The sequence below is a fragment of the Diceros bicornis genome, chromosome 13 (assembly GCF_020826845.1).
Source record: "Diceros bicornis minor isolate mBicDic1 chromosome 13, mDicBic1.mat.cur, whole genome shotgun sequence".
Taxonomy (NCBI): domain Eukaryota; kingdom Metazoa; phylum Chordata; class Mammalia; order Perissodactyla; family Rhinocerotidae; genus Diceros; species Diceros bicornis.
In genome coordinates, this window is record NC_080752.1 from 55,094,203 (window position 1) to 55,109,277 (window position 15,075).

General features: G+C 42.0%; 1 long non-coding RNA gene across 3 annotated transcripts in view; it reads right to left on the minus strand.

The window, feature by feature from the left end:
• LOC131413218 (uncharacterized) overlaps positions 1-1,161 on the minus strand; it is a 106,883-nt gene extending 105,722 nt beyond the window's left edge. For all 3 annotated transcript variants that reach the window (XR_009221906.1, XR_009221905.1, XR_009221904.1), the window contains exon 1: positions 427-1,161. This is a non-coding gene — a long non-coding RNA (uncharacterized LOC131413218). The remainder of the gene's footprint in view (positions 1-426) is intronic.
• Positions 1,162-15,075: the final 13,914 nt, after the last annotated feature.

The following is a 15,075-nucleotide window of genomic DNA, read 5'->3' on the forward strand; positions in this document are numbered from 1 at the left end:
GGAACCAAGCTAATCGAAGCCTGGATTCCTCATCCACAAAACTTGTGAGCTATTAAATATTTGTAGTTTTAAGATGCATGGTATTGGGGCAACGCTTTCAGAGAGGAAGGGATAACTAACAATCTAACAGCCCCCAAGATCTGGCCCTGCCCTCCTCCTTCTGCTCCTCTCTCTTCCCAGGCTCGCTCCAGCCACACTGGTCACCTTTCTAACCGCCTCAGGTCAAACTCACTTCTGCCTGCAAGTCTCTGTACCAGTGGTGCCTTCTCCCTGACACACTGCTCCCAGACTTGTGCAGGGATGGCTCTCTCTTGTCATTCTAGTCTCAGTAAATGTCACCCCAGTGAGGCCTTTCAGATCTTCCTACCCAGCGACTGCCATCTCATCTCTCACAACACCCTGCTTTGTTTTCAGGTTAGCACTTACTCTTTTCTTTCACATGTCTTGCTTCTGTGCTTTTGTCCTTCTCTCCTCCAGACTGAAAGCTCCTGGAAGAGAGAGACCATTTGGCACCTGGCACAGGGTGAGCCATAATCTCGGAATAAATAAATAAATAAATCTCCGAATAAATAAATAAATGGGGAGATCTTGGAGCTCTTCTTCCTGCCTCTGCCCAGCTCATTCTGTAGAAATGATCACTAATCGTAGGAGGTGCATATTGTTTCTGAAGCAGAGGCGTGGCCGAAATGACATTCTGCATGGCTCTTCCTGCCCCAATTGCTCCAGCAAAGCTCAGTGGGCACCATGAACCAGGAGGCTGCCTGTCCCCTGGTGGCCAGCACTAGCACTGCAGCCCCAGGCAGGAATCTTTCTTTGGGTGACCTCAAGGCAAAGGCTCTCCGGAGTCCCAGGAGTAAAACAGCAGGCCCTGAAGGATTTCAGGGCTGTGGAAGGGACCTCAGAAGACACTCCTGCCGCCCTCTTTGCCACTCCCCTCTGGGGTGTCTAGTTTTCTCAGAAGGCATCCTCACCTCAGCCAGGGCAATGATTCCCCCTACTTCCAAATGAGGACCCCAAGGATCCAAGTATGAGTGGTCTTGTTCCTGGACCCTTAACTTTCAGTCCCTGGCTCTGTCTTGTTCTTCCCTACCCCAAGTCCTCATTCCCCAAGCTCCTCTCTGCCACGAAGGACCTTCAGGGAGTGGGAAGCATTTATCCATGTCCTTGGAGGACGATGGGTCATTGGTAGAGAATCAAGGTCTACAGACTTTCCAAGCATGCAGAACCCTTGGGTACTGCCATTGCAAGAGCCCAATTTGTAGAGAAGGAAACTGAGACCTTCTCTCCTGTAGTCCCTGTCTATACTAGGGGATGAAGTATGCTCGGTCCACTTCCAGGAGCCTAGCACAGTAGACTGCAGGACCCCAGTCCCTGTCCTCTGGAGACTACTATGGAGTTGGCCCCTGCCCAGGCAGGACTGTGGGAAATTTAAGGATCGCCTTCATGCTATGGACCTCTGGACATGTTGCCGGGAGAATGGATGCCCCTACTCTATTGCAGAGCTGGCTCCAACCCCTCTCTCCTCTTTCCCTTGTCATTTTCAGGGTGTCTGCTCTTCTTAACCACCCTCCCATAGTCCCCAGCTGGAAGTCTGCTTCTGTTTGTGCGTGCCTGCGTGCTTGTGGGGATGCAGGAAGGAAAATGGTCCAAACTGGGAGGGGTTGGGTAGGATCCTAGTCCAAACTAGGATCTTAGGGGCTTTCATTTCCAAAGTAAACATGACTGGAGGAGTTGGGCCCGGGCCTATGAAGCCGGTGTCCTCACTTTTCTTCTTGACTCTGACCACATACTGTGCCCTGGGCCTGCCTCTTTCTGAGCCTCAGTTTCCCAATTATACAAAGAGGGGCTGAATGCAGAATTTCATAAGCACAAGCACAGCAGGGCATGTTTTCAGGCTCCATCGACACTGGATGGGGTGTTGGAGTGGGCGAGCTCAAGTGGGCACAGGTGCACAGGCCTCCTAACATGGGCAGATGCTGGTGGACATGGAGCGGGAGCAGCCAGGTCTCCTGTTGAAGGCCCAGTGCTCACAAGCAGCCCCAGGACTGTGAGTGCCCCTGAGCCCTGCCTTGCCGCTGGCATGAGCACTGCACCAGCTGTTCTGCTCATGAGATGAGTTCTTTGAGATCCTCTACCTGCAGCCTCCGAGAACCCCATATCTTCTGCAGCCCCATGGGCACCCCCAGTGCAGTCAGGCAGGTCCTCAGGGTGCTGGACCTGGTGGGCCTGCAAAGTCTGAGAGGAAGGAGTCCCTTCTCTATTTTCCCCTGGCTTTGTTACATCTTCAATATGACAATTTTGTCATGGTATGACTGAGCTTGAGCATATTTTCATACATTTAGGACTATTTATATATCATTTTCCGTGAACTGTGGGTTCGTGTCTTTTGTCAATTTTTCTACTATGTGTTATTTTTCTTATCAATTTCTAGGAACTTTTTCTAATTGGGGATATGAACCCTTTTGTGACATGAATTACAAATATTTCTTCTCAGTTTATCGTTTCTTCCTTCTTTATTGTGATGTTTTCGTTTGGTTCAGGTTTTTTTTTGGTATTTTTATTTGTTTGCTTTGCTATGTATTGTTAATATGTCACTTCTCCCCTCATTGATCTACAGATTCATACAATCACAATAAAGTATCTCAGCAGATATCTTGTGGACACTGACTATGCAATTTCAAAATCTCCATAGAAATACTAGTGGCCACATTTAGTCAAGACAATCTTGAAGGAGAATAAACTTGGAGGGCTTCTGCTACTAGATATGAAGCCTTGGTATAAAGCTACAGTCATCAGGGAGGTGTGCTGTCATAGTGCAGGGACAGCCACAAGGAGAAGTAGAAAGAATAGAGTCCTCCTGGGACCCAGACATACGAACACTTGTATGTGACAGAAGAGGCAGGCAGAGCACTGGGGAAAAGACAGTCTTCTCAGTAAATGGCCCAGGGGCACTGGTTACCCACACAGGAAAGAAATTCATCTTGATTCCTACTTACACCATAAACAAAAGTCAACTCCAGGTGGATTTTACATCCAAATGTGGTGTTTAAAACAATGACATTTGTAGTAGATAATACAGGATAATATTCTCATGACTTTGGGACAGGCAAAGGTTTCTTACACAGATCACAGGGTACATTAAACATAGAGACAAAAATTAATAAATTGAACTTTAAGAGAAGTCAAGATAGCGGCATAGGCAGACTCGGAACTCACCTCCTCCCATGGCCAGCAGACATACAACTATTCTTGGAAAAATTACCCCTGAGAGAGAACTGAAAACTAGATAAGCGGAACCCCTGCAACAAGTGGCAGTCCTAACTGAGGTAGAAGTGGCAGAAATTCCCTTCTGGAGACAAAAAACGTCACTTTCACAAGCCACAAGACTTCACGGCCATGCAGAGGGAACCCAAAGGTATGCAGCCTTCCCTGGAGGAGTGGGGGACCTGAGCCAGGGAGGGGAGTGTTGCTGCTATAGGCAATTTTTGGACGCAACACAACTGAGACAAGTGTCGTAATATCTGGCTTTGCTGGCTACTAACAACAACAGGGAGTACCCCTAGAAAAGCTGGGTCACAAAGAATTTAAAGCCGGCTCTTAAAGGGCCCATACACAAATTCACCCATTTCAGAAAGCAACCTAAAATCACCAGAAAGAAAGGTGCACAGTCCTTTGGTGAAAAGAGACTCACCTGATAGGCTCTGGGTGCATCTCCATGAAAGGTGAGACCTCTCGAGGGACTGGGACATTGGTGGCAGCCATTGTTGTGACCTGGCATGGGTATGGGCATGCTGACATACATGCTGGCAGACACCATTGGAGTTCTCCCTGTGACTTGCTAGTCCAGGGTCTGCCTCACCCACTAGAGCACCGATTTAATCCAACTCAGCCAAGGAAAGCAGCCCACCCTAAGGACTGGCCCCACCCAACAACAAGCCTTTGGGCAACTTGTGGGCCTGCAGAAGCAAGCTGCCTGGATTCTCTGCAGCCTGGCAAGTGGGTCCACCTCTGTGGGGCACGGTGTGCATGAGGAGTGGGTGGAGCGTGTGGGGCATTATTGGAGTCTGTGGGGCTCCTGCCTTGCAGCAACTGGATCCACTTCAGGGGGTCGGGGTGTGCGTACCGGGCAGGACTGTGTTGACTGTGTGTGTGGCCCTGTGGGTGGTGGGGCTTGTCAGCTGCAGAAGACGTGTGCTTCTCAAACAGCCACATATGGGATCAGCCCCACCTTCCAAAGCCTGAAACAACTGGGTGCTCTTGTGCCTGGGGCCAGCCCCACCCAGCTGCAATCCTCAGAGAGCAGACAAGAGCCTTATAGGCCAGAGGCTTATAGCAATTGTAAGCCCCTGAGCCTAACAACCAGCTACACTGGTGGCCTACTCACTTAATAGAAAAACTGCAACAGGAATGTGCTATTAGATCTTGCAGCCAACTGTGCTGGGGCTCCCCACACCCGATAAAGAGACTGAAGGGCCCACAACAACCACACGCAGCTGAGCGTTATAACCAGCTGGCCACGGAGACAGCTTAGCCTCCCTGGGCACCTATGGCAAGAGCAACCCTGCCACAACAGAAGGACACACGTAGCCCAGAGAGGGGTCACTCCTGGAATATTTGGAACTGGTGATGAGAGGGAAGCACACTGCTGGGCCTCAAAAGGCATCTCTTACATAAGGCCACCTCTCCAAGATCAGGAGACGTAGCTGACCTACCTAATACATAGATAAAAGCACAGAGAAAGAGGCAAAATGAGGAGGCAAAGGAATATGTTCCAAGTTAGGGAACAGGACAAAATCCCAGAAAATGAACTAAATGAAACAGAAATGAGCAATCTATCTGACAGAGAGTTCAAACAAAGGGTCATAAGGATGCCCACCCATCTTGGGAGAATAATGGATGAACTCAGTGAGAATGTCAGCAAAGAAATGGAAGATATAAAAAAGAACCAATCAGAAATGAAGAATACAATACTGGAAATAAAAAATTCACGAGAGGGGCTTAAAAGCAGAGTAGAGGATACAGAACAGATCAGCAAGCTGGATGAAGGAGTAGAGGAAATCACCCAAGCTGAAGAGATAAAAGAAAGAAGAAAAAGAGTGAGAACAGTATAAGGGACCTCTGGGACAATATCAAGTGCATTAACATCCGTGTTATAGGTGTCCCAGAAGGAGAAGAGACAGACGAAGGGGCAGAGAATCTATTTGAAGAAATAATAGCTGAAAACTTCCCTAACCTAAGGAAGGAAACAGACATCCAGGTACAGGAAGCACAGAGAGCAGCAAAAAAGAAAAACCCAAAGAGGCCCACACAAAGACACATCATAATTGAAATGTCCAGAATTAAAGATAAAAAGAGAATCGTAAAAACCACAAGAGAAAGACAAGTTACATACAAAGGAAACCCCATAAGGCCATCAGCTGACTTCTCAGCAGAAACCTTACAGGCTAGAAGAGAGTGGCATAATATATTTAAAGTGCTAAAAAGAAAAAACCTACAGCCAAGAACACTCTACCCTGCAGGATGGAGAGATAAAGAGTTCCCCAGACAAGCAACAATTAAAGGAGTTTGTCACCAAGAAACCAGTCCTGCAAGAAATGGTAAAGGGACTCATTTAAGGGGGAAAGAGAAGCTCACAAATAGGAAAAAATTATCTATTTCCATGATAAGAGGGTAATGATACAAACACACAAAAAAGAGGTTACACAAAATATCAAAAACATAAAATGTGGGAGAAGGGGAGTAAAAGAGTAGAGCTTTTAGAAAGAAGTCAAACTAAAGAGACCATCAACTTAATATAGATTGCTATATATGTAGGTTATTATATATGACCCTCATGGTAATCACAAACTAGAAACCTATAATAAATACACAAAAAACTAAGAGAAAGGAACCCAAACATAATACTAAAGAAAGTCATCAAATCACAAGGGAAGAGAGAAAGAGAAGAAGAAAGGAACAGAGAAGAACTACTAAAACACCAAAAAATGGCAGTAAGTACATACTTATCAATAGCTACTTTAAATGTCACTGGACTAAACGCTCCAATTAAAAGGCATAGGGTGGCTGATTGGATAAAAAAAAAACAAGATCCATATATATGCTGCATCCAAGAGACACACTTCAGACCTAAAGACACTCACAAACTGAAAGTGAAAGGATGGAAAAAGATTCTCCATGCAAACGGCAATAAAAAGAAAGCTGGGGTAGCAATACTCATATCAGACAAAATAGACTTTAAAACAAAAACTGTAACAGGAGACAAAGAAGGGCACTACATAATGATCAAGGGAACAATCCAACAAGAGGATATACACTCATAAATATCTATACACCCGACATACGAGCACCTAATATACAAAGCAATTATTAACAGACATAAAAGAGAAATAGACAGTAACACAATAATAGTAGGAGACTTTAACACTCCACTTACACCAATGGATAGATCATCCAAACAGAAGATCCATAAGGAAACACTGGCCTTAAACGACACACTAGACCAGATGGACTTAGTAGATATATACAGAATGCTCCATCCAAAAACCGAAGAATACACATTCTTTTCAAATGCACGTGGAACATTCTCCAGGATTGATCACATATTAGGCCACAAAACAAGTCTCCATAAATTTAAGAAGACTGAAATAATACCAAGCATCTTTTCTGACCACAACATTATGAAACTAGAAATCAACTATAGGAAGAAAATCAGAAAAGCTACAAATACGTGGCGATTAAACAAAATGCTACTGAACAATGACTGGGTCAATGAAGAAATCAAAGAAGAAATCAAAAAACACCTGGAAACAAATGAAAATGAAAATATGACATGCCAGAATTTAGGGGATACAGCAAAAGCAGTTCTAAGAGGGAGGTTTGTAGCAATACAGGCCTATCTCAACAAAAAGAAAAATCTCAAATAAACAATCTAACAGTGCACCTAAAGGAACTGGAAAAAGTGGAAAAGAAGAACAAACAAAGCCCCAAATAAGCAGAAGGAGGGAAATAATAAAAATCAGAGCAGAAATAAATGAAATAGAGACTAAAAAACAATAGAAAAAAATCAATGAAACCAAGAGCTGGTTCTTTGAAAAGATAAACAAAATTAACAAACCTTTAGCTAGACTCACCAAGAAAAAAAGAGAGAAGGCTCAAATAAGTAAAATCAGAAATGAAAGAGGAGACATTACAATGGACACCTTAGAAATACAAAAGATTATAAGAGAATACTATGAAAAGCTATATGCCAACAAACTGGATAATCTAGAAGAAATGGATAAATTCTTGGAGTCATACAACCTTCCAAAACTGAATCAAGAAGAAATAGAGAATTTGAATAGACCAATCACCAGTAAGGAGATCAAAACACTAATCAAAAACCTCCCAAAAAATAAAAGTCCAGGACCAGATGGCTTCCCTGGTGAATTCTACCAAACATTCAACGAAGACTTACTACCTATGCTTCTCAGACTCTTTCAAAAAATTGGGGAGGAGAGGAAGCTTCCTAACTCATTCTACAAAGCGAACATTACCCTGATACCAAAACCAGACAAGGACAGCACAATAAAAGAAAATTACAGGCCAATATCACTGATGAACATTGATGCAAAAATCCTCAACAAAATACTAGCAAATTTCATACAACAATGCATTAAAAAGATCATACACCATGACCAAGTGGGATTTATTCCAGGGACATAGGGATGGTTCAGCATCTGCAAATTAATCAATGTGATACACCACATTAACAAAATGAGGAATAAAAACCACATGATCATCTCAACAGATGCAGAGAAAGCGTTTGACAAGAGCCAACATCCATTTATGATAAAAACTCTGAATAAAATGAGTATAGAAGGAAAGCACCTCAACATAATAAATGCCATATATGAAAAACCCACAGCCAACATCATACTCAATGGGGAAAAACTGAAAGCCAACCCTCTGAGAACAGGAACAAGACAAAGGTGCCCACTCTCACCTCTCTTATTCAACACAGTACTGGAGGTTTTGGCCAGAGCAATTAGGCAAGAAAAATGAATCCAAATAGGCAATGAAGAAGTGAAACTCTCGCTGTTTGCAGACAACATGATTTTATATATAGAAAACCCGAAAGAATCCATTGGAAAACTATAGAAATAATCAATAACTACAGCAAAGTTGCAGGGTACAAAATCAACTTACAAAAAAGAGTTGCATTTCTATACTCTAATAACAAACTAACAGAAAGAGAACTCAAGAAGACAATCTCATCTACAATTGCAATGAAAAGAATAAAATATCTAGGAATAAATTTAACCAAGGTGGTGAAAGACCTACACAATGAAACTATAAGACATTATTGAAAGAAATTGATGATGACATAAAGAAATGGAAAGATATTCCATGCACATGGATTGGAAGAATAAACATAGTCCAAATGCCCACACTACCTAAAGCAACCTACAGATTCAATGCAATCCCAATCAGAATCCCAATGACATTCTTCACGGAATAGAACAAAGAATCCTAAAACTCATATGGGGCAACAAAAGACCCCAAAGAGCTAAAGCAATCCTGAGAAAAAGAACAAAGCTGGAGGCATCACAATCCCTGACTTCAAAATATACTACAAAGCTATAGTAATCAAACACCATGGTAGTGATACATAAACAGACACACAGATCAATGGAATAGAACTGAAAGCCCAGAAATAAAACCACACATCTATGGACAGCTAGTCTTTGACAAAGGAGCTAAGAACATACAATGGAGAAAGGAAAGTCTCTTCAATAAATGGTGTTGGGAAAACTGGACAGCCACATGCAGAAGAATGAAAGTAGACCATTATCTTTTGCCATACACAAAACTTAACTCAAAATGGATCAAAGACTTGAAGATAAGACCCGAAATCATAAAACTCCTAGAAGAAAATATAGGCAGTACACTCTTTGACATGGGTCTTAGAAGGATCTTTTCGAATACTGTGTCTACTCAGACAATGGAAACAAAAAATAAACAAGTGGGACTTCATCAGACTAAAGAGCTTCTGCAAGGCAAAGGAAAATAGGAACAAAACAAAAAGACAACCCACGAACTTGGAGAAAATAATTACAAATCATATATCTGACAAGGGGTTATTCTCCAAAATATATAAAGAACTCACACAACTGAATAACAAAAGCAAACAACCCGATCAAAAAATGGGCAGGGGATATGAACAGACAGTTTTGCAAAGAAGATATACAGACAGCGAATAGGCACATAAGAAGATGTTTAACATCACTAATCATCAGGAAAATGCACATCAAAACTATACTAAGATATCACTTCACACCCGTTAGAATGGCTATAATCACCAAGACAAAAAATAACAAACGTTGGAAAGGATGTGGAGAAAACGGACCCTCATACACTGCTGGCAGGAATGCAAACTGGTACAGCCACTATGGAAAACAGTATGGCGATTTCTCAAAAAATTAAAAATAGAAATACCATATGACCCAGCTATCCCACTACTGGATATTTATCCAAAGAACTTAACATCAACAATTCAAAGAGACTTTATGCACACCTATGTTCATTGCAGCGTTCTTCACTATAGCCAAGAAGTGGAAGCAACCCAAGTGCCCATCAACTGATGATTGGATAAAGAAGATGTGGTATACATACATACAATGGAATACTACTCAGCCATAAAAAAAGACAAAACCATCCGATTCGCAACAATATGGATGGACCTTGAGGGTATTATGTGAAGCGAAATAAGCCAGACAGAGAAAGACAAGCACCATATGATTTCACTCACATGTGGAAGATAAACTAACACACGACACACAGACAAAGACAACAGTTTAGTGGTTACCAGAAGGTAAGGGGGTTGGGGGGTGGCACAAGGGATGAAGGGGAGCATTTGTATGGGGACTGACAAATAATAATGTACAACTGAAATTTCACAGTGTTATAAACTATTATGACCTCAATAAAATAAAAAAAATAAAGTAAAAACTGCACTACTTTCCCAAATGTCCAAGCATGGATGAACAAAATACGGTATATACAAGCAACGGAATAATATTCAGTTTTAAAAAGGAAGGAAATTCTGACACATGCCACAACAAGGCGAACTTTGAGGACGTTATGCTAAGTGAAATAAGCCAGTGACAAAAGGACAAATATTGTAGGATTCCACTTACATGAGGTCTCTAGAGTAGTCAAATTTATAGAGGCAGAAAGTAGAATGGTGGGTGCCAGAGGCTGGAGGGAGGAATGGGGAGTTAGTGTTTAATGGATGCAGAGTTTCAGTTTGGGAAGACAAAAAGGTCTGGAGACGGATGGTGGTGATGGTTGCACAGCAATGAGAATGTGCTTAATGCCTCTGAGCTGTACATTTACAAATGGTAAAAGAAAAGAAACACTTCGAATTGTTTTGTGTTATAACACATGATCACAGTTTTTCTTTTAAATTATGTTTGCAGCAGTTGTGCCTGTTCTAAAAGTTCTCAAAGTAGTCGATTTAAAAGTTTCATTTTACCTTTTAGAACAACAACAACAACAAGGTAATTTCTAGAATCAAGGGGTGGCTAACCTCTGCCCTTGGCCATGAACCCAGCCCTCTTCACTACCCATGGGGTCTGCCCGAAAGCTCTGCCGTGTGTCACCCCACTCTCCAGCCGCCTCCCTCCCTCCCCTGTCAGCCCTTCACCCTCCATAGGGCAGTCTTCCTCATGCTCAGTGACTCACTTGCACTGTTGATGGATCCACGGAAGCCTTACCTTAGCATTTCTTTTCTCCACCATCACGATGGCCTTCTTCAGTCCCACTTCATGTGCTACTCAAACCAGATGATCAGACCTGTCTACACCTCGCCTGTCTCTTCCCTGCTCTGCCTTTGCCTACAGGATCCCCAACTCTGGAAGGTGCCGCCTCTGTCTCCCATCACCCAAACCCCACTCTTTTAGAGCCTAGATCAGTCGCCACTTCCTCCAAGAAGCTTTCCCTGTTCCTCTTTCTCCATTGCAGGGATGGACAAGCTACAGCCCGTGGCCAAATCCAGCCTGCCGCCTGTTTTGATAAAATAGTTTTATTGGGACACAGCCTGCCTGTTTATTTATCCGCTGTCTGTGGCCACATGTCCTACAAAGTCTGCGAGATAATAGATAGTTCTGCAATTGAAAGTAAAATTCAAACACCCTCTTGACTGCACGCAAGTGCATTAAGTGTTCAGCACGTTTAAGGATAATCTCTAAGCCTGCACGAACACCATTAGCTTGTACACGTGGTTGAGTAAACAAAACAGGCACAAAGGCACAATCTGCCAAAAAAAAAAAAGTTTACATGCGGCAGAGTCTACAGTGGCCCCCAAACGCTAGCAGGATCTCCAGTCCCTCTGCCCGCGCTCCAGGACCAGCACCTGCCAGGTGTCTCGACACAGATACCCTGTACTTGTACCTTGTCAGCATCAGCTGCTCAAGAGGGACTCCTGATCAGCCCTGGGTGCTGGAGGCCCAGCCCAGGATGGCCCACCTCCAGTCAAGGTCTCTTAGGAGAATCTGTGACATCAAATTCCAGTCACAGCACAAGACAGTGAGCCAGGCTCTGTCTTCAGAGTTCATGCTGTACTAGACCTGCTGTCATCAGAAGTGCAGGCTACTGTGATATCACAGAATTATAGCTCAAGGAAGCAGAACACGCACATTTATATCACAATCACTAGAGAGGTAACCTCAGTGAGGCTAGACTTATCAAGGACTGGATAAACTGCATCTTTTGAGATTATCCATCTCACTTTGTTCTGATTCCAAACCTGCTGTTGAATAATTCAACTCCCCAGATATCCTGATATTAAAGGGGGTGACGTAGTCTTTCATGCATTTGGTTAGCAAGTGCATTGATAAACCCAGAGCTGAGGGCCAGGTCCCAGGGCCCCTGGTCGACCCAGGTACTGCCACTCCCTGGGTGCTGGTACGACCTCCATATGAGAGGGCATCTTCACCACATCTCCCACCACAATGCACTAACTGGCCAACACTATGCACTAAATGGTCAACAGCATGTTAAATTAGTTCGTTCTAAATAAGAACAAATGGGTTCTGATTACCACTGAAATAAGGCACAATCACTCTCCTGAGCCCACAGAACCCATTTGTTATATACTTGTTGATTGATTAAAATGATAAAAAGTTATGAAATAAACAGCTAAAGGTGCCTGGCAGTTTTCATTTTGTTTGTTTGCTTAATGCTGGTTAATTGCTAACACCTGCTGGCATCAGTGTTTGCTATCTCTTAAACGCTTCCATTTCTATGGAATTCACATTTCTAGGTACTGGAGTCTCTATGTGTATGTACTATCAGAAGACAAACATTCCAGAAGGTAAATGTGCATTGACTTATATCATACTGATTTTCAAAGAAATATCTCCGCACTATCTTTTCAGTTTCCATAACAAACAACAAGATTTCACAGCTTAGATCTATCAGCCAATGATTATAAATTCCAAAAAACTCCAGATTAGCCTTTGAACTTGACAACAAAGGAAAAAAAGCTATTACCATTTGTTTCATACTTTTCTGTTTATAATTTACTAAAGATAGTACAATAGAACTAGGTTTCAGAAGCAGCATCTGGGTAAGAACTGCAGTTAGCACACTAACAAAAAGTGAAAGTTAGAATAAAAACATCAAAGATGTTAATGTTAAAACTAAGTCTAGTGCTTAGAAAAACAGTTGTATAAACTAAAGTAAAAAATGATAATGTTTTTGGGAAAAAATAAAGCTCTAATCCATAACATAATTTAACAAAAAACTTAAAGTATGGGTGGATCTGATGGCAAAAGCAAGAACTTCTTTACGTGCAAACAAAATCCTAGTAATTAGTGAACAATACAAAAAGAAAAATCAGGAGTATAATCACTTACTGAGTAGGAAGTAGAGAGATTTGGGTTTTATAAATCTACAATATAAAAATATGTTTTGTAAGACCAACTCTTAACTGAAATAAGGAGAAAATCATATAGAACACTACAAGGGGGTGTGGCATAGGAGAATCTGAAATGTACTAAAAGCATTTTACTTTATTTTTATATTTTTATTACTTGGCATAAGGCACAATAAACCTTTTGTCTTCCAAGTGCACACCTTCAGTCTTTGCCTCGTTTGAGGGTGGGCTGCATTCTGTACGCTCCCACAATCACTTCTAGCACACATCTCCTTGACTCTCTATACGGAGATTTCTTCATCATCAACTGCATCAAAGTGATCCAGGGCACTTTCATAAATATATGGGTGACTATTTCTGAGATATGAAACATATATGTATTGAGCCTCAGACATTATTCTCATATAAAATAACATTTGTTTTAATATCCCTATATATGAGATCTTTCCTCAAGCAGAATGTTCAGTTTCAGAGAGCAATCTAGAATGGAGATTCATACAGGTTCATGATGAAAACCAGCATGCAGGACCATTTCAAAGATAGATCAGAATGCTGCAGCCAGCTGAGTTTCAGAAATACCAAAAAAGCTTGAAAAAGATACTTTAAAAAAAATTTTGCCTATAAAATTAAATACCTGTGTTTTATGGACTCAAAGTGGTTAAAAAAATTTGTTTATGTGTGTGTGAGTCCAAAGAGAATTCTAAAATGTGTCAGTACATCTCTGTCAATATATACTATGCTACATAAGGCAAGCTGGATGGGCCAAATTCACCCCAACAAAGAACGGAAGGACAGGTCACAGCCTGATGCCCCAGCCCACAGGTTACTGGCCCATCAAGTCTTCACCCTGCTCACGCGGCCTCTTGGGAAAGCTCAATGCTTGGTGTCTAATTCCTACTGCTGGCATTCCTCCAGGAAAGGGCTCTGGTGTGGGTCAACAGCAAGACAAAGGACCACAGGAAGAGAACGTCTGAATAGAAGGAGCAAGAAGGTATTTAGAAATGGACAACTGCTAAGCCTTTGGGTTCAGGCCAAGCCCCAGCTAGTAATAGAGAGTGTGCCTCCTTAAAGTATTCCAGCAGATAGTACAAGGAGATGAACCAAGTGCCAGCACGGGCCGTCCTGAGCCGCAATACCAGCAGCCTTGCAGCACCACCCAGGCAGCCAGCATCTGCATCTCTAGGGGCACGCATGTCCACCTCTCCTTAACAATCCACCAGACAGGATTTTAAAATAATGTTTGCACAACATCACCTATACAATATTCTTGCCAAAAAGGTTTGACCTAAATCTAATATTGAGGAAACTCAGAAAAATCCAAGTTGTGGCAACTCTAAGAGTGAATGCCCTGGGCTCTTCAGAAATGTCAGTGTCGTGAGAGAGAAGGAAAACACAAACACTGTTCTAGGTGAAAGTAGACTAGGTAGACATGGCAGCTAAAGACATCACATGGCCCTCCTCTGAATCCTGGGTTGGAAACAACCCGGCTACAGAGGATATTCTGATACAGGTGGGAAGTTTTGAATATTATTGCATCAAAGTTAATGGGTGTGATATAACATTATGGTTATGCAGGTAAACTTCCTTATTGGGAGATATGTGATAAAGTACTCATGAAAGAACCAGCATGATCTAAAACTTGAACATGATTTGGAAAACACGTGCTATGACAGATAGATAGACAGATGGATAGTTGATTGATAGACAGATGAGACATAGACAGATGATTGATAGATAGAAAGATGGTAGAGAGCTAGATTTGAGTAGATAAAGACAGACAGACAGACATAGATAACACATGAATGTGGCAAATGTGAGTCTAGGTGAAGCGTCTATTAGTATTCATTGCACTATTCTTTCTACATTTTCTATAAGTTTGAAATTTTTCAAAATAACTTGGGGAAAATACTTGTAGTGCTCTAGCATCTGAAACGAAACAGCTATAGAACGTTTGGCTATACAATAATACAACATCAATTTAAAGTTGAAATAAAAATTTTAAAAGTGCTTTCTACAAAATCTCTGTATACATATAGCTAGATATATGAAAATAAATCAAATTGTTTCACACAAGTCTATAATATTTTAGCTGCATTCCATAAAGAGATCATCACAAACATGAATTATATATCACACTCCTGGCCAATGTAAGCATCTAA